Genomic DNA, 26,175 nt, shown 5'->3' with positions numbered 1-26,175 from the left:
AAGCACACCTTTTTTTTTTTTTTTTACGTTCAATACACTTTTAATTTAACAAAAGAAATGTACAGTTTTTTAACTCCAAAATCCAAATATTTTGTTTTGACATTGATTTATTTTGCTACTAGTTAATTAATGCTCTGAAGTTAAACACTCGGAACTACATTGAAAACATGTTCATTAATCGGAACAAATCAACGTCTTTCACGCAAATTCCGTTGACAAACCAGGAAATAATCATGTCCATATGTTAGTTACTAAAATGCCCTTCAATTTAAAATTCCGTTGACATAGATTTCAATCATAATCTTGGTTTTGATATATATAGCGCTTTTTTTTTTTGCTTTAGCTAGCGCTTTTAGAGCGCTACTGTAAATGGCGCTGGTAAAGGTAATAAAGCGTTTTTTTCCTGTATAAAGTGCTATCTAAAGCATGGTTTATATAGCACTTTTTGTCAAAAAGCGCTACCAAATGTTCTCTTTAGATAGCGCTTTCAGTAATAAACGTCATCTAAAAGATGGTTAAAATAATGCAAACACTAGTAAAAAACAGCGTTTTTGTTTTAAAACGCTATGTAACACTAGGTTTAGATAGCGCTTTCCACAGGAAAAAAGCGCTAAGAAAAGCATAATTTTTTATTTTTGGTCAGAATTTTTTGAATTTTACAGATAGCGCTTTTTTATTAATTTAAAGTCATACATACATATATATATATATATATATATACATATATATATATATATATATATATATATATATATATATATATATTTTGGCACATTAAAATTGAGACTATTATTTATCAAATAAAACTTAAACATATATCATAAAAAATGTATGTATATATAGCATAAAAGTCAGAAATGTATAGCCACTAATATGGTAACATGGATATCTCTAAGTTACAACTAATTAGTTAACATAAAGATCAAAATCTTCTATTGTAGCATGCAGACTTCATCTATCTTCTTGGTCGTCTCAACATTCCAAATACAGTTAACTCTCCTCCACTTGAATATATAGCAGAAAACACCATTAAACAATAAGCAATAACACTATTATATTAGAGGAAAATTCAAAGTACTACTCATGAGTACAAATTAAAGGCGGAGAGTAGTCCACACATTTTATTCACTTAAAAAATAAAGAAAACAAGTGAAACAACCAAACACTATTTCATTTTCCAAATAGCAAACCAAACACTTGGATCAATGGCTAAGACTCATCTTAATATATATCAACACACACCTCTTATTCTTCTTAACATATATATAAAAAATCCTCCATATTCAAGCACTATTCATAAAAAATTAAAGCAAGACTATAATGCAGATTAAAACCACTACCACTTATAACAAATATATTTAGAAACATGAAACTCACCTTATCATAAAGATATCGTATAACTCTTAGGTTGATCATGAATTGACACCATTCTTCTTGGATTTCTATTATTTTATCTTTAGAGTATGTAAAACACTTGAAACCATCAATGAACTGCATATATTATAACATCAAAAATAACCATGTTACTTAATAAACTTAATTATATACAAATATTATACTTTAATATAAAAATAACATACCAATGATTGGCATATTGTTATGTCCACCAGTTACTTCTTTCAATTTGTGTTCTTGGTACATCCTTCATGATTTTACGGACTTCATGCAATTCTTGTGTATATCAATATACCTATTTCTTTCATGTGGCCGACTTGTCACCCCTCCTAATCTCGTCATTACCATTGCCTTTGTATGTTACAGGAATCTATGTGTAAATTGATTCAGTCGGTGATCAAACAATAAACTAAACGTTTCCACCAAAATCAAAACCAAAACCAAAAAGTAAACTAATTTATTTTTTGCAAAGAAGTGGAGAAATAAAGGCTATCTTTGATAGAAAATGTTTGTTTGTGTATTTTAATTAGATATAGTATCAAAATATGACTAGTTCAAAATATGATGCAATTTTTATGTTGTTTGTTGGCACAACACACACACATTGTAGATAGCAAAAACATAAGAACTATACGATTACACACCTAGTGACAAATATAGTGAATTATGTTGGCCATGACATGCTTTTGAGGGAAGAACATATAAAAAAAATTCTATTGTAGTTCAAAAGGAGTAATATTATATTACCTCTGGTACTCCATATAAGAAGAAAAAAACAAAAAATCATTAAGATCAACGAGACTCATGAAAATTGAATAAACTTGGGGAATACACAACCATAGTCCCCTTGTCAAAATATACACAGCCAACATCATGATCCTTAATTTCATAAAATTGAAGACAAATGCACGTTTAGAATTGAAAGTGAGTTTGGAAAAATTACAATAACACCGCAGTTTATTTGAAATCTAAAGTGTAAATTTTGTCAAAATCACGGCGACAACGACAATGACACACCATGGTTGTGGAAAACTTATCCCTTACGAAACACATCATGATGTTACATTGTCGGTGTCAAATGGATAAATTTGGTTAAGCTAATGTAGTGACACACCAATGGGAAAACGAATTCATTCCGAAACTGTCACATTTACTAGATGGTTTTTGTCCTCTAAATTGCATCATGCTGACAAGATGCAGAGTGCATTTTATAGCATCAAATGAACTATCAAAAAATTCATTAAAAAATATAGTTAGACTTTGATTATAAAAATAAAAAAAGTTTGTCAATCAAATGATGCCATGAATTTGTTGAATATCAACTAGCACAAAATTCAATCACTCAAAGAAAAGAAGGAAAAAAAACAATCAAGAAACCTTATGACATGTCATTGTGAGTTGCTAGTGGGAGAGATGAAGCGATATATGTAAATGTGACACAAACAATGATTGCACTAACAAGCTTTCTAGAACTATAATAATATAAATCCAATTGCAAATTATAGCACATGATTTTGTACGAATTCTATGGGGGGCAGCTACACACTTATTTACTCATTTTGAGTCACTCACTTACAAGTGAAAATCTTTACAACTTACTATGTGATGTAAAACAAGCTATACAATGAACTTTATTGAGGAAATTTATCAAACATATGGTATGCGTAAAATAGGTAGAACAATAACTTGATCCCATCACTCACACACGAATACTCACAAACTCTAATATCACAAGAAAGGTAAAGGGAGAGAAAGGCAGTTGTTACCGTGCGATGTAGATGGCCAAACGCGAGGGAGGAAGTTGTTACCACGCGGCGGCCACCGCTTGTTGTGACTGAAGCACGGTTTCCTGTGTTTTCTGAGTATCAATCACAAATTGTTGTGATTGAATGAACAGTGAACAAATCAATTTCTTATATTTGAAAGTGAAAGGGTTTTTGAGACTATAAGAGTTAAAGGAAGAAACCTTGGAATCCAAGAGGAGAAAAGGGCAGCTTGAGCATAGAGAGCAAAGAGACTGAAACCCATTAACACTGAAGGAAGCAGAGATCACTGAGAAACGAATATGATGAACTGAAGCTACTTCTCACCCCTGAAACTGCCATGGACAATTAGTAGATGATGACATTGACAGAGGAGGAGTAAAAGGGTTTCAGTAAATTGTGTTTTTTTGTAGTGATAATTAATTAATATTAATATCTACTAACAAAATATATAAATCGAAGTACAACAAAATTTCATAATTGTCGCTTATTAAAACTCATGATCTCCTTAATTTTATGTGCATAACAGTCTTTTTGCAAAATTTAATTTATTTGTTTTTTAAATAAATAATTGTGGATAATGATTTGTAACAAATTTTAGGATAATTATGAACAGTCTTTTTCGCAAAATTTAATTTATTTGTTTTTTAAATAAATAATTGTGGATAATGATTTGTAATAAATTTTAGGATAATTATGAACTAAATTATAGCTAATCACAACCTGTAGCCAAAGTTTTTTTCATTTCAATAATAAAAAAAAACCAAAGTTTTCAATAAAAAAAGGTGTGAATAAAATTTCCACGAATGAAAAGGCTGTAACAAATTTTTCCAATAACAAATTAAAAAAAAAGTAACCTTGCTCAAAAAAAAAAAAAGTAACCGAAATCCTCAAGATTAGTTGCCACGCTAAACAAAAACAAATTGTAACTAAATTCCTCAAAATAATGGGAGGGCTCATCACATTATTCTCTTCTTTTTTTTTTGACGTTCTCATCACATTATTCTCTTGATAAAGTGTAACTAATTTTCTCAAATTTCCATTAAACATATCACTTCCATTCTATGCTACTAATTATTCTCATATCTTTTTCTTAAATAAATAAAATAAAATTATTCTCATCTCTTTGCTTAATTTCTCATATCTTTTTCTTAAATAAATAAAATAAAATTATTCTCATCTCTTTGCTTATCCTTGCCCTTGCTCTTCAACTCACAAACGGTATTTTTTTTTTTTTGTGTTTTTTTCTCCAATCCATCATTAACTCCATCAGTATTATGAATAGTTAATTCTTAATCTTTTCCTTCCAATCTTTTCAATTTTTTTTCAGGATGGGTCTATCTATTGTGCAGATAAGTGAGAAAACATTGGTATCAAACAAGCCATACAAGTAGGCATAGATATTTTCAAGGAAAAAAAAAAAAAGAAAGGTTTCTTTTACGTAATTACTCACTTTCATTCATAAAAATATTTAAAAATTCAGTTTTTGATTGATTCTTGAATTTTCACACAATAACTATGTCACAAATTTACAAGATTTGCATTCTTTTAATTTCATCATATATCATTGTATATAGTTTAGAATCAAGTGCGAAATTTTCTTTGCTGCAGAGTGATAGGATCCAAGCGTTGATTCGTACCGATCACACACCAAAATGGAAGGAAATGATCAAAGAAAATATGGCATGCATCATCAACAATGGTTTCGTGTATGATAATGATTTTTCAGGGAAGTTGTGTGATCACCCAGATAAATTTGTGTTCGTTGGAGCTACAACTGTCAAGCCAAGAGAAATTAATGAAATACCTCCAAAACAATATTATTTCAAAGATTTTGCGTACAAAAACTATGTCACAAATTTCCAAGACTTGCATTCTTTTAATTTCATCATATATCATTGTACATAGTTTAGAATCAGGTGCAAAATCTTCTTTGATGTAGGGTGATAGGATCCAAGTGTTGATTCGTACCGATCACACACCAAAATGGAAGGAAATGATCAATGAAAATATGACATGCATCATCAACAATGGTTCCGTGTACGATAATGATTTTCCAGGGAAGTTGTGTGATCACCCAAAGAAATTTGTGTTCGTTGGAGCTACAACTGTCAAGCCAAGAGAGGTTAATGAAATACCTCCAAAACAATATTATTTCAAAGATTTTCCGCACAATAACTATGTCACAAATTTCCAAGACTTGCATTCTTTTAATTTCATCATATATCATTGTATATAGTTTAGAATCAGATGCAAAATTTTCTTTGTTGCAGGGTGATAGGATCCAAGTGTTGATTCATACCGATCACACACCAAAATGGAAGGAAAGGATCAAAGAAAATACCATATACATCATCAACAATGGTTCCGTGTATGATAATGATTTTCCATGGAAGTTGGGTGGTCACCCAAAGAAATTTGTGTTCGTTGGAGCTACAACTGTCAAGCCAAGAGAGATTAATGAAATACCTCCAAAATAATATTATTTCAAAGATTTTGCTGAAATCCTTGAAGGAAGTTGTCAACTTGAGAGGCTTGAAAGTTATCATTCAAATCTATAATAGTGGTTTTATGAATTCCAATTTCACTGAACACATATTTGAATTCAGGTAATTTCATGTACGTGTGTTTCTGTGGCAGATATCATTGGTGTTGTGCAAGAATTAGTTAATGTTCCTTCAAGCTCTGGCGCAAAAAAAGTGGTTGTAGATGTCAACCTCAAAGATTTGAGGTATGGTTCATACTTTTTTCATAGTTTGTTTTTGGATGTTTGTTTTTGGATACTATCATATTCATATATTTTTCTCATAATTTATTTTTGAGTCTATCGTATTAAAAAATACACATGTCTAATTTTTTATATCATCAATAGGGGTAATGTTATTCCATCCCGTCTTTGGGAAATCTATGCAACCAAAGACTTGCAAATAATAGAGGTACAAATTTAAATGGTAATTCATATCTATTGAAAAATATTTTTAATTTACCCCTCATTGTATTTTACCTTTTGTTACCAGATGTAAGGTTGACTGATGAAGAAGTTTTCAATTTAACACTAATTCAAATTAAGAAACACTTGCAAAAGAATCGTAAGTCTTTGAAGGATTATCCCGGTATGCCATATCCAAATGGATATGTTGCTGAGCGATTAGGAAATAGATTTATTTATGAAGAGAGTGCTTATAATCATAATGAGCAACTTCAAGAATTCAATGGCTTATACCGAAGTCTCACAGGTTTGTATATTTTACTATGATGATTATGTTAGATCTAATTTTTTTTTATTTTATAAAAGAGTCATGCTAATGGTGTATTATTAATAACTTCTTCGGAAAAAAGTTGTTTATTATTAATAAACTTATTATGTCTTTGATATATTCACAAGATGAACAGCGAGGTGTCTTCAAAAAAATAATGGAAGTTGTAAACAACCGAAAAAGATGTGTGTTTTTCCTCAACAGTCACGGTGGCACAGGGAAGACATATATGTGGAGAACCTTATCTTCTTACATACGTTCGCAATAACAAATTTTTTTGACGATTGCTACGTACGGAATTGCATCACTATTCTTGTCGGGAGGTCGAACAACACATTCAAATTCAAGATTCCAATACCTGCTCTTAAGTCATCATCATGTGATATAGATAAAGGGAGTGATTGTGCGGAGCTTATAAAAAAGCTTGGCCAAGTTAATCATTTGGGACGAAGCTCCAATAGCTCACATGTTTTGTTTTGAGGCGTTAGATAGAACACTTAACGACATAATGTACGGAACCCGTTTTTCATTAAAAAAATTGGAGGGAAAGTTATTGTATTTGATGGTGATTTTAGACGAGATCCTACCGGTTGTACTAAGAGAAGGTCGCTCCGATATAGTTCATGCAACAATCAATTCATCATATATATGGGATCATTGTCGAGGTGTCCGGGCTTACAAAGAACATGCGGCTACAACAAAATATCCAAACATCCAATGATTTAGAATTGGAGGAATTTTTCAAATGGATACTAAATGTCGGAGATGAGAAGTTGTACGAACCAAATGGATTGTAAACAACCCATCGGAGATTTGTTGATCACTAATTTTATTGATCCAATTCATGCGATTGTTCAAAGCATGTATCCGGACTTAGTCAAGAATTACAAGGATCCATTTTTTTTACAATCCAGAGCTACTTTGGTGGAACACTCGAGATTGTTAATGCTATCAACGAATATATTTTGGGCTTGATACGGGTAATGCAATGTTTCAACATGTTTTCATAATTGTACGTTAGAATTTTATCATTAATTGTAGTTTTTTTTATATTTTATAGGTGATGAAAAAGAGTATTTAAGTGTGGATTCTATTGATAGATCTGAAGCTGATGGCAATGAGGCTTTTGATGTGTTGACCCTTGAGTTTTTAAATACTACGGCAACTTCATGGCTGCCCAACCATAAAATAAAACTCAAGACCGGTACACCTATAATGCTACTCGAAATATTGACCAATCGAAGGTTTGTGTAATGGAACAAGACTCATAGTAACAAGACTAGCAAACCATGTTATTAAAGCAAAGGTTATTTCAGGTAAGAACAACGGAGCAATTGTATATATCCCGAGAATGGAGATATCTCCTACACGGTCTCCATGGCCATTCAAGCTCTCTAGAAGGCAATTCCCTATTATTGTTTGTTATGCTATCACAATCAACAAATCTCAAGGACAATTACTATTTGACCAAAATATTTGTATTACTTTGACCACTTTAAATGTATTCTCTTATATATGTTGATTACGACAATAATTATCGTAATGACTTGCGACCCGTGCGAATGCACGGGTCTATTACTAGTTAATATAAAACAAGTACTCTTTATTTTCCCTAAAAAAATTACGGTTGTCGGTGGAGTTTAACATGGGAAAGGTGAATCCTTTCCCATGATGCACAACTTGCCTTTTTCCTTACACTGGGAGTTGCAACTTGTTGGCAAAAAAATTGGTTTTTTGTTATCAAATGACACAACAATATTTTAATGGTCATCAATTATTTTTGATACACCTTTTTGTCAAAAATTATTTCTAATACACCTCCTCATTAGTGAGAGAAAAAATCTGCACCGCTACCGCTATTATCATATCAAACCATCCGCCGCCACATCCGTTTGCCTCGTCGGCGCGGTCACATCAATTACAAACATTAAGTGGGTTCAATTTTTTTGTTAAAAAATAAAAAGATGGTTTCAATTTTCTCTTCAAAACCGAATTTAGAATTTATTTGTATTAATTAATTAACTAACTTAAAACAAGTGTTCCCGGCGCAAAAGATGATTAAGTTTATGGAATTTTCGTTCCGGATGAGGCGAAGTAGGGAGAGAGTATACAGGTCGGGTTGCGATCGGGTTCTAAGGACGTGGGAGTGGAGGCTGGGTTCCGCAAGAGATAGAGAGAGAGGGCACCTGATTTGTGAGGATGACGGGGAAGGTGAATGTGTTCGGAAGAATGATAAACGGAGCATGTGACGGTACAAGGTTGTTAGATCTTGGTATTTTTTTTGTTTGTTTCGATTGGATAGTTATCTTAGGTAACATTTCCATTCATTTTGTTGTTGGGTAATGTTTTGATTCATCGAATTAGGTGGCGGCACTATGAAGGGACGGCGGTGCTTAATGGCTTCATTATATGAGCTAGCAATTTGATTGCCGCAAATAAACGGCATTCGAAATTTCCTTTTGGGTTTGAAATATGCTTGAGCCCATACATAGTAAAAACAAAAGCATTTATATGCATAAACAATTAAGACAATTAAGTGTGGGGTTTCTTTTTTTATTTGGTGAGCAACGCCAAGAGGTAACCAGTCCTAAATCTAGACCGTTGAATAAATAAAATAATATATCAATGGTGTAACATAAAGTTTGCACCATCATGGGAAAGGATTCACCTTTCCCATGTTAAACTCCACCAAAAATTACTATCCATTTATAAAAATAAATAAAATATATGGATCTACCAAACCCCTAAAAAAAATATGGATCTAAAAAAATTAATAAAAATAGCGCTTTATCTTGGGAATGGGAATAAAATTATCAAATATGTTGTAGAGGGAATCGAACAAGGTACCAAAAGCTTGTAAAAAATGACTTTAACCACTCGGCCAAAAATGACTTTAACCACTCGGCCAATTAGCTTTTAATATATATAGCGCTTTTTTTAATATATAAACGCTATCTAATGTCTTGCCTAAGATAGCGCTTTTGGAAACGCTATTTAATGAATGATAAATAGCGCTTTTAGTATCACGCGCTATCTAAGTTTATCAATGCACTTTTTTTACATTTTTAATTTTTTTATTAAAACAATGAAAGAGCTTTCAAATAAAAATGCTATGACAAATTAAACCTTAGATAGCGATTTTTTCAATAAGCGCTATCTAAGGGCTCCGTGTTATTTTTAAGGGAAATGTTAACTTGTGCCCTTAAGGCACAAGTTAATGAATCAAAGATAGAAATTATTTATTGAAATGTGTGCAATACATTTAATATTTAACTTTTTAATGAATATTTTTAATAGCGCTTCGGCCATATAAGCGCTATAAATTGGGTGCCATTTTTCCCAATTTTGTAGTAGTAGTGACAAGCCTTTTTGAAGTGTTTAATTTCCTTGAAAACTTCATGTGTAGAAACAAAACTTTATGTGTACTTTACTTATAAACATTATTTGTCATCACCTATCAAACTATTATCTGTGGAAACAAAACTTCCATTGCTTTAATTTAACAATTGCCAGCCTGGTTTATTTTAATTTTGGAGTCATGCGAATGTCCACATGAAAAATCCAAACTAATTAATTTTTTAAAATCATAGTTCATATCGATTATTTTTTGTATATATATTCATGTTTCTGCATTACCTTGCTCACCTTCACTTGTAATATAACCTAATCCCATACATACATTTTCCTTCCCACCTAGCTCTCTAAACTAATTAAGGAACCATATGGCACCTTCACTTGTGCAAGAAAAAATGCAGTTTCTTAGCCTCTTTGGCGTGTACACAGAGTCTTACAAATTAATGTTTTCATGGAGGAAGCTATTAAGCCAAATTACCTTAATTCTCATCATTCCTCTCACCTTCAACTTTCTTATTCAAATAGAACTAAGCGATTTCGTCTTAGGGAAGATTTTACACCACTCAAATCAAATAACCAATGACCATCTTGACACAAACCAACCTCAAAATCTCACTGAAATCATCTCCAAAGAATGGGCCATTTTCTTTCTCATCAAGATTGCTTATTTCATTTTAATCTTTGGCCTATATCTCTTCTCCACCTCCGCTGTTGTTTACACCGTCGCTTCCATCTATACCGGCAACAAAGACATAGCCTTCAACAAGGTCATGAGTGTTATCACGAACCTTTCTAAAAGACTTATGGTCACTTTTTTGTGTACCCTTACAGCCGGTTTCTTTTACAACATTATAGCAATGGTGATTGCGATTATATTTGCGCTTACATTCAGAGTACAAAATGGTGGATCAGTTGTAGTTTTTATGATCATATGAATCTTATATTTGGTTGGACTTATATACCTTAATGTGGTTTGGCAATTGGCTAATGTTGTAACCATATTAGAAGATTCATATGGATTTGAAGCAATGATGAAAAGTAAGGAACTGATAAAAGGGAAGATGGGTTTGTCCATATTCATCACTTTGCAGTTCAATTTTTGCTTCTTTGTGATACGGTTTTTGTTTGGAATGTTGGTTGTGAATGGATGGAAGTTGTTTGAACTGAGCTTGATGAACAGAATAGCAATTGGGTTTGTATCTTTCTTATTTTTGTCTCATTTGTTCTTGTTGGTTCTTATTATCCAAACTGTGCTCTATTTTGTTTGCAAGTCCTACCACAATGAAAATATCGACAAGTGCTCTGCGTCATTGGAACACGTGAAAGTGCATCAAGGAGAGTATGTAGTTGTGGTTTAATGTCTTTGGTTCCATAATTATAAATATATATATATATATATATATATATATATATATATATATCATTATGTGTGTGATAGATATAAAAGAAGATACAATAATAAATTAAAGATGTAAAATGCATGCAGTTAATGTATGTTTTCATGTAGACTTTTAATAAATGTTGTGAGTGAAATTAGTTACAACTTCATATACAGTCATAGTACTATATATATTATGAAGTCATTAGGATACAATTTTTGTTTACAAAGTTGGTTGTGCAAGCTTGGGGGTTGAGTTTGTGTAACACCCATACTAGACGTATCTAGAAAGTCTAGCACGTGCATTATTTTAGTATTGGATACATTAAAAATTTACAACATAAAAACTTCGAATGAATTTATATACAACAACACGCGTTCGTACAATGTCAAACATCATAACTTATCTAAATTAAAAATAAATACATCCTTGAGATCCATAATCTTCATGCTTCGAGGTACGAACGAGCTCTTGCTTTGAAAATCCATCCGGCTACTATCTTGACGTCCAATCCGATATACGAAACAAATAAGGATTGGGATGAGACATAATGTCTCGGTGAGTTCCACCTAATCCTAGGCTATTGGCAACCTCAAGGGAAACATACGGCCACCACGTGTCTACTTTACAACCCGACGGTTGATTATACGTGTGTGGGGACTTGCATACTTAGACGGTAGTGCATACTAGAGCCGTCATAGTCTTATCATAACTTGTTATAGGCTTCACTTCCTATACGTGTCATGGCGGTCGAGGGGAACCTAGAACCGCATTACCAAGAATACGATCTATGTATCAAGGCCTAAACATAACATATCATAACACGACTCTAAACCGGACGATTAGGGAAACCTAAGATCGTCAACGGTATCATGTTCTTTACTTGCTCTAATCCATGCCTTGTACTTATCATGTAGCATCTAGTGCTCTTGTTAAAACATAACGTGCATGGAATCATTCTTACATAATCATGGACATAACATAATCATATCATACATAAATGTATCTACGTTCATTCATTATGTTAGCGTTGAGCAAACGATTATCTTGGTTCATTTTACGGAAAGTCCGGGTGGAGTAACCCCGAGTACAATCCCATCATGACCGATGTACGTACATCGGACTCCCTCGGTGTCGTGCGATCCCCTTACGGAGCCTTCCCCGTTTCCAAATGGAAACCCCTTGAATCCATACCTTCATGGATTGCAAGAGACACGAACACCTACTGACTTAATTACTCGGTACCATGTGATCCCCTTACGGAGCCTTCCCCGTTTCCAAATGGAAACCCCTTGAATCCATACCTTCATGGATTGCAAGAGACATGGCACCTACACATTCATTAATCATGGTCTTGCCGTTATGTAGGATTAAACCTATTCTTGCTAGCTTATTACCTCGGACCCTTGGGTCGATCCGATTAGCGGTAAACTTATACATTCTTATTCTTAGTGGAGAGATTAACTAATCAATCCATGGCTTAATGTGCTAACTAACCATTCATAATCATATGCGAAGAGATTACACTTCGCGTACGAACATCTAGGGATTCTTGCTTAACTTGCTAGTTCTCGACAACTAGTCGAGGCTCTAGTTCATTCCGCATTAGATGCCGATTGCTACCCATTCATCTCGTACTATAACTCTCATACGCCATGTTCAATTACATATTGCATATACTTGTTAAATGCTCGAAACCCTTTTAAAAACCATGCCTTGGAGTCTTGTATTGAGGGGTTTAATACGTAAAAGAATGCTCGAAGGAACCGGACCGAAACACGTTAAAAAGGGCTGAAACGAGCAAACCGGGTGCTTTGACCCTTAGCTCGCCATGGCGAGCTCCTTCACTCGCCGTTGCGAGTTCAACTACTCGCCGTGGCGAGTTGGTGGCAGTGACCGACCGGGGAGGAAGTTTTGCTCGCCACTGTCGAAATTTGTTTGCTCGCCGTGGCGAGTTGAGAGCCGATCCGAGATCTGCATAAATGGTGTTTTTGACCCGAAACCTGTCTACAAACCATCCCAAGACATATCATGGTACTAGAAGTCATATGGAACTTGTAAAACAAGCTTAGAACAAGTATTTACATGTATTGTGAACATGACATAAAAAGGGGTAATCAATTCTATATATATAAACCCTAAACATATATGTTCTCATGCAAGCATAAACACACTATCCGAGAGGGTGGGAAACTAACTAAGGAACTCACCTAATCAATTCTTGAAGCATCACCAAGTCCCTAGCTCAAGCATGCCAAAAACCCTAGCTCTTGGTCTCTTTTGCTTTCTTTGTTCAAACCACTCTAACCTTGTTGTTTCCTTGCAATTCCAAGCTTCATGATCTCTTATTGATCATCAATCCTCAAGTTATATTCCATCTCAAAGCTTCCCTTTACCAAACCCTAATTCCACATGAACTTCTCTTGAGGAGGAAAATAATGAAATCAATCCATTTCTTGATCATGGTAAGGCCGTATCACACACTAGCTCGAAGCTTCCTCTTTAATAACCACAAACCACTAGCCTTAAATCTCTTCTAAAGAGGTGAAGAATTAGGAACAAACTTAATCCAAGTGACATAATCTATTAAAGGATGATGGAAGAACTAAACTTGATAAAGAATCCATGAGGAAGGAGATTTGATGAGTTGGTGAAGTGAGGAGAGAAGAGAGGGCCGATGGAAAGGAAGAGAGGGAGAAGAAAATATTTTCTCCAACCAAGAGAGAGAAAAGAACAAGGGAAATGAGATATTTTGGGGTTATCCCAAATAAATATCCCCTTCTTGGGAAATTACCAAACTGCCCTTGCCTTTAGCGTGTTAAATCCGACTCGATATTTATTACGTAATGAGTTGACATCATATAATGAATATTTCCTTCAAACTTCCTTTCGAAATATTAATCCTCGACACGATCGACCGGTAATATTCGAATGCGACGAGGCGGGATATTACATTCTACCCCCTTTAAAAGAATTTCGTCCTCGAAATTCGAAAACCATCTTCCAATCACGAGGTTAAACTCGTCTTCTTCGGTTTCCGGTTAAACATAGTCGTTCATACTCATTCCAATGCGTTCAAAGCATACTTCCCTCGTCAAAACGTGTAATTCATCCTCTTTCTTAATCCGCACAATGAACATAACCTCTTTATCAAATCACAAAACTATCTTAGAACATCATGATTGATTCTTATCTTGCTTCTTATGGATTAATTGCTTGAATCCACATCTTAACTACTTAGCTTAAGCATCGAATAAGTAACTTATAATTAGCCGAAACACTCAATTTGCCTTGTAGTGCTTCTATGCATCTAACTCATGTTATCTTACATACATCTTATCTTGCATATAAAATCTTTCTTATCGCTCTACGCGACTTATTCTTCTTACTTATGTTACTTACCTTGATGGTTCCGCACATTTCTTTCAAACTCTTCAAAAACCATGGGTAGCGCGTCTATCTTGGCATGGAGAAATGAAATTAATTACTTCGATTCTCTTGACAATCAAATGACCAACCCTATGGTTTTGCCCTCCTAACAAATCTATTTGCACTTGCCATTGAATACTCTTAGCAAAGATCCGTGCATCCCGTATGATATTAATATCACACGAACATTGCCACCTCCTCTTTAAACTTTATCCTCTTAATACTTGCATACTTCCGATTACCGCTTCTTGTTAATTAATAACGATACTCGATCTAGTACTTTACTTCAAGAAATTTCTAAACTTTGGTACATAGATTCTTGGAACGAACATTTACTTGAATAAAGAAAATCTCATTTTGAAACCAAGTTTGTAATGATACCTCGGAACTACGGGACGAGTCTCTAAGTTTTATTAAAAAGGTTTACAACTCGTCCCAAACTTGTCTATATCAAGTTGGTCTCGAAACCGGTACGTCTTAAGTGAGTTTGCTCACTTATGGCGCACCTCATTGGTTTCATCAATGTTTAATATCATACTTTTTTTAAAACAATTTCGTTCACAAATTCCTTAATACCAATCTTAACTTTGAGAAAACTACAACATAGCTTATCGGCTACATTCTAGAAAGTATCGTTATCATTTAACAAGTTTGGTATAGGAGGGTATGTTCTTCATCTTGTAAAATTTTTAGTCTTCTTTGTCTTACTTAAGCGAAGATACTTCCTTTATACTTCTACTTTAATCAACACCGACCGTGTGAGTATCAACACTTACTTTACACATCGAGAACTTCTGTTCATCTCATAGTACTTCTTATTAAAACTTATATTACTCTCCCAAACTTTCTTCGCGAAGATTCTTACAACCAAAGTTCCATGTTCCATGGTCACCGTTCACAACTTTACCAATTAATTCCGCGGCGCTACTCGATTCCCGCCGGTTGGCTTTGACTAGTTCTCTAATCCGTTGAGACGAGTAATCTTCACACTCCTCCTATCATTTCAATATTATCTTCGTGAACTCTTCTCAAAGCTTTCCATGGTAAACTCGGCTTGCACTTGAACATATATGCCTTATACATCTATCACGGTGTGTTCGTATTTTCCTCTTACTACGTTTTGCTTAATCGTATCTATGCTTGCTCGTTGACTTTTCTTTCAAAGTAAACTTTGTAAATTAGCACATGGGTTATTGACATTGATGATTTTTCCACTATATACTTTTACAAATTATAATGAATCTAAGCCCCAATTGTTACTCTAAATTCACGGGACGAGTTGACAACACATACGTGCCATCAAATCTTTGTCATAGTGAGTTTAGTATACTCTACACGAGTCGTAACAACCGGTACCTAAAAAAATTTCTTTTTGAATTCCAAAATGTCAACTTCAATCACCCACACGCATATATCTTTCTAAAATCTCGTAGACTTTATGATTCAACATCCTAACGAGCTTTAGCAAGTTAATTAAGCAAAACATAAGTTCGAGGGATACTCATAACTCCACAAAAATCCGAGAACCTTGTGACTTCGTATAACTCTTCATCTCTTTAACTTCTTTACTTTATGTCTTCACTTCGTGACATCCATTCTAAACAACGGAACCTCTAACTTTTGATCTGAACTCTTTCTCGACCCTTGACATATTATCTTCCAAAGTTACCTTAACCGTATCGATTCTCGTTAATAGTTGCTCATGCCTTTTTCTTTAAAAAAATCCTAGGGTGTGATATGCATTCATTACTTGATGTCATAAAAAGGTTTTTATTGCATAAAAGATTACTGCGAAGACATCTCCCCAATAGTCATCGCAAACCATAGGAACGAATTGGTAGAAAACGAAAAGTTTCGTTCTCGGCTTGCTATTGGTGAGCTTCTCCGACTCTATTTTTCGAAACATTCTTTACTTAAAGTTTTTATTCTCAAGTAACCAATGCACATCATTCATTCCTATCATTGTAAAATATTCTACAATATAAATACACGGCAACCATTAACCTATTTCAATACGATTCTCAACTCGTCGGAATCAACGACTTAGTCACGACAACATAAACTTTCGCTTAAATCCTTAACTTCTTCTACTACGGTAACTTGCCTCGCTACATTACGACTTATCGCACTTTCAAACGCCGAACCTTGTCCACTACTGAGCTTACCAATCCATAACCTCATTCACATAACTCTACTTCGAGAGTCTACTAACTCCGTCCACATGTGTCGACTTCTCCCTATCTTGTAGCCTTGCACTTACATTCAAGAAATATATTTCCTTTCTATAACACGGTACGGTTCCAACAACGACTCTTACAGAAACTTCCGGCCATACTCGGATATTCCGAAGTCTTCACTTACGGTTATACGAAGTATCCTTAACAACTTATTCGAAGCATCGTTGAAACATTCCATCTTATTATTACTCTGCATTCCGGAGGATTCAAACTTGAATAACTTAGCTCACCGGCCACTTTCGGCACGACAAACTCTTACTTACTACTCATCACGAGTTCTTACTTTTCGGTACAACTTCATCTCTTTCTTCATTCCTCCCGGGTCTATTCGGCTCTCGGGCATCCATTCTAATCGTTGAATGCTAAATTGAGTTGATCGAGGCTCAACTAACAACAACAACTAGAACATTTACCCGGAACCCAATGGTCCCACTACCTTAGTTGTAATTTAATGACCCAAGGCACGGTACGAATCGACTGCTACGATACCAAATGTAACACCCATTACTAGACGTATCTAGAAAGTCTAGCACGTGCATTATTTTAGTATTAGATACATTAAAAATTTACAACATAAAAACTTCGAATGAATTTATATACAACAACACGCGTTCGTACAATGTCAAACATCATAACTTATCTAAATTAAAAATAAATACATCCTTGAGATCCATAATCTTCATGCTTCGGGTACGAACGAGCTCTTCTTTGAAAATCCATCCGGCTACTATCTTGACGTCCAATCGATATACGAAACAAATAAGGATTGGGATGAGACATAATGTCTCGGTGAGTTCCACCTAATCCTAGGCTATAGGCAACCTCAAGGGAAACATACGGTCACCACATGTCTACTTTACAACACGACGGTTGATTATACGTGTGTGGGGACTTGCATACTTAGACGGTAGTGCATACTAGAGCCGTCATAGTCTTATCATAACTTGTTATAGGCTTCACTTCCTATACGTGTCATGGCGGTCGAGGGGAACCTAGAACCGCATTACCAAGAATACGATCTACGTATCAAGGCCTAAACATAACATATCATGACACGACTCTAAACCGGACGATTAGGGAAACCTAAGATCGTCAACGGTATCATGTTCTTTACTTGCTCTAATCCATGCCTTGTACTTATCATGTAGCATCTAGTGCTCTTGTTCTAAAACATAACGTGCATGGAATCATTCTTACATAATCATGGACATAACATAATCATATCATACATAAACGTATCTACGTTCATTCATTATGTTAGCGTTGAGCAAACGATTATCTTGGTTCATTTTACGGAAAGTCCGGGTGGAGTAACCCCGAGTACAATCCCATCATGACCGATGTACGTACATCGGACTCCCTCGATGTCGTGCTATCCCCTTACGGAGCCTTCCCCATTTCCAAATGGAAACCCCTTGAATCCATACCTTCATGGATTGCAAGAGACACGAACACCTACGGCTTAATTACTCGGTACCATGTGATCCCCTTACGGAGCCTTCCCCATTTCCAAATGGAAACCCCTTGAATCCATACCTTCATGGATTGCAAGAGACATGGCACCTACACATTCATTAATCATGGTCTTGCCGTTATGTAGGATTAAACCTATTCTTGCTAGCTTATTACCTCGGACCCTTGGGTCGATCCGATTAGCGGTAAACTTATACATTCTTATTCTTAGTGGAGAGATTAACTAATCAATCCATGGCTTAATGTGCTAACTAACCATTCATAATCATATGCGAAGAGATTACACTTCGCGTCTTAACATCCTAGGGATTCTTGCTTAACTTGCTAGTTCTCGACAACTAGTCGAGGCTCTAGTTCATTCCCGCATTAGATGCCGATTGCTACCCGTTCATCTCGTACTATAACTCTCATACGCCATGTTCAATTACATATTGCATATACTTGTTAAATGCTCAAGAAACCCTTTTAAAAACCATGCCTTGGAGTCTTGTATTGAGGGGTTTAATGCGTAAAAGAATGCTCGAAGGAGCGGACCGAAACACGTTAAAAAGGGTAGAAACGAGCAAGCCGGGTGCTTTGACCCTTAGCTCGCCATGGCGAGCTCCTTCACTCGCCGTTGCGAGTTCAACTACTCGCCGTGGCGAGTTGGTGGCGAGTGACCGAGCCGGGGAGGAAGTTTTGCTCGCCACAATCAAGCTGTTTGCTCGCCGTGGCGAGTTGAGGCAGTCCGGACTGCATAAATGGTGTTTTTGACCCGAAACCTCAATACAAACCATCCCAAGACATATCATGGTACTAGAAGTCATATGGAACTTGTAAAACAAGCTTAGAACAAGTATTTACATGTATTGTGAACATGACATAAAAAGGGGTAATCAATTCTATATATATAAACCCTAAACATATATGTTCTCATGCAAGCATAAACACACTATCCCGGAAGGGTGGGAAACTAACTAAGGAACTCACCTAATCAATTCTTGAAGCATCACCAAGTCCCTAGCTCAAGCATGCCAAAAACCCTAGCTCTTGGTCTCTTTTGCTTTCTTTGTTCAAACCACTTTCCCAACCTTGTTGTTTCCTTGCAATTCCAAGCTTCATGATCTCTTATTGATCATCAATCCTCAAGTTATATTCCATCTCGAAAGCTTCCCTTTACCAAACCCTAATTCCACATGAACTTCTCTTGAGGAGGAAAATAATGAAATCAATCCATTTCTTGATCATGGTAAGGCCATATCACACACTAGCTCAAGCTTCCTCTTTAATAACCACAAACCCTAGCCTTAAATCTCTTCTAAAGAGGTGAAGAATTAGGAACAAACTTAATCCAAGTGACATAATCTATTAAAGGATGATGGAAGAACTAAACTTGATAAAGAATCCATGAGGAAGGAGATTTGATGAGTTGGGTGAAGTGAGGAGAGAAGAGAGGGCCGATGGAAAGGAAGAGAAGGAGAAGAAAATATTTTCTCCAACCAAGAGAGAGAAAAGAACAAGGGAAATGAGATATTTTTGGGGTTATCCCAAATAAATATCCCCTTCTTGGGAAATTACCAAACTGCCCTTGCCTTTAGCGTGTTAAATCAGAGCTACGATATTTATTACGTAATGAGTTGACATCATATAATGAATATTTCCTTCAAACTTCCTTTCGAAATATTAATCCTGCTGACACGATCGTTTGGTAATATTCCGATGCGACGGGCGGGATATTACGGTTTGTAACGAATAATATGGAATAATGTGTTTCTTGTTGTTATCCCATTTGTTTTTGTTTGGACTTGTTATCTAAATGGTGCTTTTGTTTTGTTAGCAAGTCTTAGTTCTTACCATCATTAGAGTATTAACAAACTTGCTTTGTCCGATCATCTTGAAGTTTATCATGGAGAGAGTATGAGTTGTTGAAGGATAAAGGTGTTTAGTGGGAACAATACCAAATGTGAAAAAGAAAGGCTTAATAGTTTTCGCCCTCTAACTTTCACGAAGTTGCGATTTTGGTCCCCTAAGAAAAAAACTACAAAACTGCCCCCTAAGTTTTGCAAGCATACTTGATTTTGGCCCCTCATGACCAATTTTTTTGCACACTGCATGTGCCACGTCGGCGTAGACCGAGTCAAAATTGGCCTTTGGGGGCCAAAACTCGCCACAAGTGCAAAACTTAAGGGGCGCTTTATAGTTTTTTTCTTAGGGGCCAAAATCGCAACTTTGAAAAAGTTAGAGGGTTAAAAACCGGCTATTAAGCCAAAAAGAAACCCAAGTAATACCAACAACCCTAATGGGTTAATAAGACACAAATCTTTTGTTGATAAAAAAAAAACTACAAATCTCAAACCGGAGCAACCAACCACTCACCACTTGCCCAATCAAGTAGAGCCGCCTACGGGTGCAAAATAAAATTGCAAAAAAAAAAGAAAAGGAAAGAGGTGTGTTAGCTGATAAGCATTATTAATTTTTCCATATAAATGTTTTATTATATCAAATAATAATAACAAAAAATGGAATAGAATTATCTTGAAGAAAGCAGATAAGGTGATATTTCAAAAAAAAAATAGTAATAATACTAAAAGGTGATAAAAAAAATAGTAATAATAAATAATAATAATAAAAGGTGATACTTTACCAAAAATAAGGTGATATATACACCCAAAAATGTTATAATTCCAATTAACAATTTTTGTTAACAATATTGAATATTTTTATGAAATAATTTTTTATTAGTATTTAATAAAAGTGTGATAAAAAATGTGTCAAATCCAAACAAGAGTAGATTAATATTTCTATTTTTTGTTTGTATATCTTTTAGAATTATTTGAGAAAATAATACTAAAGGGAACATTTATTTAGGAAAAAATATTAAAGGGAACATAATTATCTAGAAGGAAGCAAATAAGGTGATAATTCAAAGGGACAGATTTTGTAGATATTTAATATTTTGAATAGTTTTTAATAAATAAAAGTGTGATAAATTTTATAATATTATGAATTATAATTTATTATAGAAACCATAATGGAGACAAATACGCAAGGGTAAATTAGAGCGTACAAGAGGTACACGATCCATATACAGACAAATACGCAAGGGAAAAAAAGGGAGTATAACAAGTACTACATAAGATACCTTCCAACTGATTGAAATTAAACTACAACCTAAAATAAAAATTTATTGGGTCAAACATCATTCATAGAAAAGACAATGATCTTTGTTTGTCTTGGTCAAAAACCATTTCCAAGACCGATTAGTATTTAGTTTTTTTATTAAAGATTGGGTACTAAGTGAATGAACATTTTATTATAGATTTGTCAATTAAACGCATCATTATTTCTAAGAATTATGCTCAAAATTCTTTTGTGTAAATCTCAAAAAGGTCACAAAAAAGAGAAATATGTGAAAATGGTAAACTAATTTTGAATTTACTATATAAGTAGATACTATGCATTATGAACATCACTTATATAGTAAATTCACAATTAGTTTACCATTTTCACATATTTCTCTTTTTTACGGCAAAAGCATTGAATTAAAAACAAGAGTTTGAGCACGCAGGGAAAAAAAGAAAAAGAAAAAAAGAGGGCATAGAAACATAAAACAGACTCCATTTATTTTATTTTTGAGACGAAATGTACATTCATTTTTTTCGATACAATGCATTCATTTTATTTCATGACATAACTTAGACACATTTTATTGTCTTTCATATAAATCTAAACCATATGACTCATCATGCATGTACCAAATTCCCAAGGAACTATAACTTAGTCATACACTTAAAAGTAAACCAGCAGCAGCAAGTACAAGTAGTATAATACTTTCAGCGTGCAATTAACATATTACTGATAAAAGCTCATTCATCCAATAACTTGATTCCAGCATTGGCCTCAACATCATGTTCCTTCATTGCATTAACAGTGAAACTGATATCATTTGCAATTTTTTGAGCATCAAAAGAAATGCCTTGTAATCCATTTTGTGAGAATCCAGCACAATAGATTCCATTTTCTCCTTTCCGGTGATTTGGAAAACGTGCTTTAGGCATTCCATTCTCATTGAACAGATCTTTGTAATCCTTGCATTATATTTGCATGTCACATAATGAGTAATGAATTATTGTTTCAAATCTACATTTTGGTGTAATTAATTACACATTATATTATATAAGGATTATTTGTACCAAAAAAAATAATATAAGATTATATTATATTGCACCTTAAGCCACTTACGAACGTTGCTTCGTATCCGGTAGCAAAGACTATGACGTCAAATTGACCACTTTTTCCATCAGCAAACTCAATGAACTTGCCCTTTTTTATGCTTGTAATAGCCGGGTACACTGAATACATAACAATCAAATCAATAATATTTCTTGAGTAAAATCAATGGATCTGAATTAAAAAATATCATAACAAAAAATATCATCTTACAAAATAAAGGATCCAACATCGGGGGCGGATGCGAGATTGAATTATTAGTGGGGCTAATTTTTTTTTTGAAGGAAGTAATATTAAATTTTTGGAGAAATAAATATTAATAGATAATGCACAACGTAAGTTACAAAATCTTATCTTAGAACTCGTGCGCGCGCACGCGCACACATTCACGCACACGCACGCACGCACCACATACATACATACATACATACATACATACATACATACATACATACATACATACATACATACATATCAAAGTTGCAAAAAAAAAAAAAAAACATTGCAAGCATTATAGCTTATTGGAAGATAATTAAGTCAATTTGTTTGGAGTTCACAAGTTCGACTCTCACTAAGTTTATTTTTGCAAATTTTTTTTTATGTTGTTTATATTATCATGAAAAAATTATCAAAAATACGCAAAAGTTAACGGTTGAACCGACAACAACCAAACACAAACGAAACACAAATATCGCGCCACTAGACCAAAGAATAATGTCACATTATGTTTCGAAATAGAACATATATATTATATATTTATGCTCTGTATATTTCAAAAAAAAATTATACTCTGCATATAAAAAAATAAAAAAAAATAAAAAAAAGAATGGGCTGAGGCTTTGGAATTTGGTGTGGCAATAGCCACACTCGGCCTCACACAGATCCGCCTGTCCAACATCAAAACCAACAACAATAAAATAAAACGACTTAAATTAAACAATAAAAAAAATTAAACAATTTTTACCATTTACTTAGATGGAATAATCTAGATATAAAACAATGTTAAAATGTATTTTCTAAATCTTAATTGTATATACCTTAACTTTGCCTTTCTTGATCTTTTTGACGCAACCAACATCAATGGTAGGCGTACGGCCACCCTTTTTTTTTCATGGCAAAGGGTCCTTCCTTTGGTCGACCAAGCCATACTTAGACATATCTCCGTACACCATTTTGCTCATAAACACCATGAGCTTGTCGATCTTTTCAATACTTATGTATTTCGGCAAAGACATTCCAATGTACACCATTTCTTTTGTAAGATAATGTACCTAAATGAACCACATAGATTTGTTAGAAGGCAAACATACAAAAGCATATGATTTGGTGTATTTAATACTAACCAAGAAATTGAATTTATTTATTTACACAATTATTAAAAATGGATTTTTTTTAAAATGTATGTCTTAATTTTCTTGTCTCTTACGCTTATCAATCTTACAAAAAATAGACTATCAATATCTTGATTGAGTGAATACAAAGAATCTTCAACCGCTATTGTTAAAAAAATTGAATTGTTGATAAAAATTAACGACAAAAACAATAAAAATTATTTATGATTCCGTCGGTAAGACGTTAGAAATGACAAAACGAAAGACTAATTTCATAATTTTTATCTTGAATTTTAGGGTTAATTCAATTTTTTCTAGTAACTTTTGTTTTTGAAGAGATAGAAGGCTTACGGGACTTCTTATAACCATGGAGGTATTTGCACCCCAAGTAGAGACATCATAAGCGATCTCCATGCCTGAATTTCCACTACCAACAACCAAGACATTTTTATCATACCATGGCCTTCCATTCGGATATTTGCTGCAATGAAGGTATTCACCTTCAAAGCTTTCAAGCCCATTTATCATGGGAATGTAAGGATCACAATTTTCTCCAGTTGCAACAACTAGATAATCAGCAACATAAATCTCATCAACATTCAATGTAGTATCATGCACACAAACCCTCCATTTCCCATTAGTGACATCAAAAGAAGCATCATTGACATACCGGTTGTACCGGATGCGGATCTTCATACGAGTCACATAATCGTCCAAATAACGAAGGAAATCAACCCTAGGGACAAAGGTTGGGAAATCAGATGGGAAAGGCATGTGAGGTAGGGCACAAAAATCTTTGCCCAAGTGAAGTTTCAAACGGTCATAGGCTCTTTTCCTCCAGAGAGATGCATGGCAATCATCTTTCTCTAAGACAATGTTTGGGATTGAATGTTTGTTAAGACATGCTGAGGTTGCTAAGCCACCAGGCCCAGCACCTACAATCACAACAGGAATTTCAATTTCCATGGAATTTGGTTTTTCTTATTGATGTTATTTTATGTGGTTTTTTTTTAGGGAAGATGTTTTATGTTTTATGTGGTTTGCACCTGAATTTATAGCCAACTACGTATGCTTTAGTTAGTTGCATACAGGAGAGTGTGAACCTTATTTTAGTCTTTTCCTTTTTGATTATTTGGTCAACAACTAATTAAATACAATGAATTTGGCAAAAATAATAATAATAAAGTTTATTCTGTTTTTTTTTGTTGCAAAAATAATAATTTCTCTATTGTCAAGCATTAATGCCAGGAGAAGAACTATATATATATATGATTTTAACCAAAATTTGTTTTAAGATGTGTCTAATATGAACTCGGTTAAAAAATAATCCTAATTATAAAGTTATTCTTCTGTAAAAACGGTGAAGATCCATCTTTAAATCATTTTTGAGAGGCTCATAGTAGACAAAAAAACCCATAATTATTACCTTGGGTTGTTTTGCAACGGTCACCTTTTTTTTTTTTTTGGTTTTACATAGTCACCATTTAATTGTAATTTTTTTCTTCTTTTGACTAATTAGGTAAAGTTTTCTTTTTGAAAACTAATATTTTTATATTTGGAACGATGTATTAAAATAGTTTTTTTGGCTTTTATTTTTGGAATCTTCTATAAATTATTTACTATAATTTAAAATATATATATATATATATATATATATTTTAATTAGAATATATCTTTTCAAAGAATACAAAATAAATATTTTGATACTTTTCTATTTATTAATTAAAATGACATTAATGATCATTTTATAAGGGTAATAACTTGAACTTTGCAAGGTTAAACTCTTATTTCTAGCACCTCAATGGTAAAAATATACATTTCTACACTTGTTTCAAGTTTTAGTTTAAATAAAAATCTAAATATTTTAAGAAAAAAAATCTCATTAGCACGGGTTCAAGATGAACAAAGGACACACCTGATGTTAGATCGTTCAAATCAAACATTAAAAAAATGCTATATATTTTTTTAAATTATATATTTTCTTACTTTTTTTAATCAGGGATATTTTTAAGACATGTTTTGGAGAGAGAACTCTTTGATCAATATGTTGAATGTCAACTGATACGTACGGGAAAATGCCCAAGGGTTAGAAGCTTTAAGGAAATATTTAAGGAAAATGCCCAAGGGTTATATCAATTGAAAACAAAAAAAAACATGTTATATCAATTATTTCTTTTCCTCTAAAAAAAAATCAATTCTTTCTTTTTTTTAAAGAATGTTATATCAATTCATTGAATAGAGGTCTTGATTATTTCTACATTTTCTGTAAGACAATGTACATACCCTGTTTAATACAAAATGTACATACCCAAAAAAACAATTTTTTAATTTATTTTTTTTAACTTGAA

At 33.8% G+C, this 26,175-nt stretch overlaps 2 long non-coding RNA genes and 3 pseudogenes across 4 annotated transcripts; 3 read left to right on the top strand and 2 right to left on the bottom strand.

Annotated features, from left to right (window-relative positions):
• Positions 1-816: 816 nt before the first annotated feature.
• Positions 817-3,594, bottom strand: LOC146941202 (uncharacterized). Its single transcript, XR_015032272.1, has 5 exons — positions 3,362-3,594; positions 3,162-3,253; positions 1,581-1,765; positions 1,378-1,491; positions 817-1,004 (listed from the first exon to the last, which is right to left on the bottom strand). It is a non-coding gene; the product is annotated as an uncharacterized LOC146941202 (long non-coding RNA).
• A 1,244-nt stretch (positions 3,595-4,838) lies between these two features.
• On the top strand, positions 4,839-6,394 carry LOC146941201 (uncharacterized; annotated as a pseudogene). Its single transcript, XR_015030030.1, has 6 exons — positions 4,839-5,009; positions 5,101-5,283; positions 5,615-5,699; positions 5,799-5,889; positions 6,031-6,094; positions 6,176-6,394. The product of XR_015030030.1 is annotated as an uncharacterized LOC146941201 (transcript).
• A 103-nt stretch (positions 6,395-6,497) lies between these two features.
• LOC146941200 (uncharacterized) lies at positions 6,498-7,946 on the top strand. Its single transcript, XR_015032271.1, has 2 exons — positions 6,498-7,395; positions 7,476-7,946. It is a non-coding gene; the product is annotated as an uncharacterized LOC146941200 (long non-coding RNA).
• Positions 7,947-10,137: 2,191 nt separating this feature from the next.
• Positions 10,138-20,323, top strand: LOC146941199 (uncharacterized; annotated as a pseudogene).
• A 1,696-nt stretch (positions 20,324-22,019) lies between these two features.
• LOC146941198 (putative indole-3-pyruvate monooxygenase YUCCA10) lies at positions 22,020-24,833 on the bottom strand (annotated as a pseudogene). The gene is made up of 5 exons (XR_015030029.1): positions 24,179-24,833; positions 23,534-23,767; positions 23,374-23,383; positions 22,495-22,618; positions 22,020-22,354 (listed from the first exon to the last, which is right to left on the bottom strand). The product of XR_015030029.1 is annotated as a putative indole-3-pyruvate monooxygenase YUCCA10 (transcript).
• Positions 24,834-26,175: the final 1,342 nt, after the last annotated feature.

This window comes from Medicago sativa, chromosome 3, assembly GCF_051527215.1.
Source record: "Medicago sativa cultivar Bolivia chromosome 3, Bolivia_mono, whole genome shotgun sequence".
Taxonomy (NCBI): domain Eukaryota; kingdom Viridiplantae; phylum Streptophyta; class Magnoliopsida; order Fabales; family Fabaceae; genus Medicago; species Medicago sativa.
The sequence above is the reverse complement of the archived record's forward strand: the minus strand, read 5'-3'. Positions and strand labels throughout refer to the sequence as shown.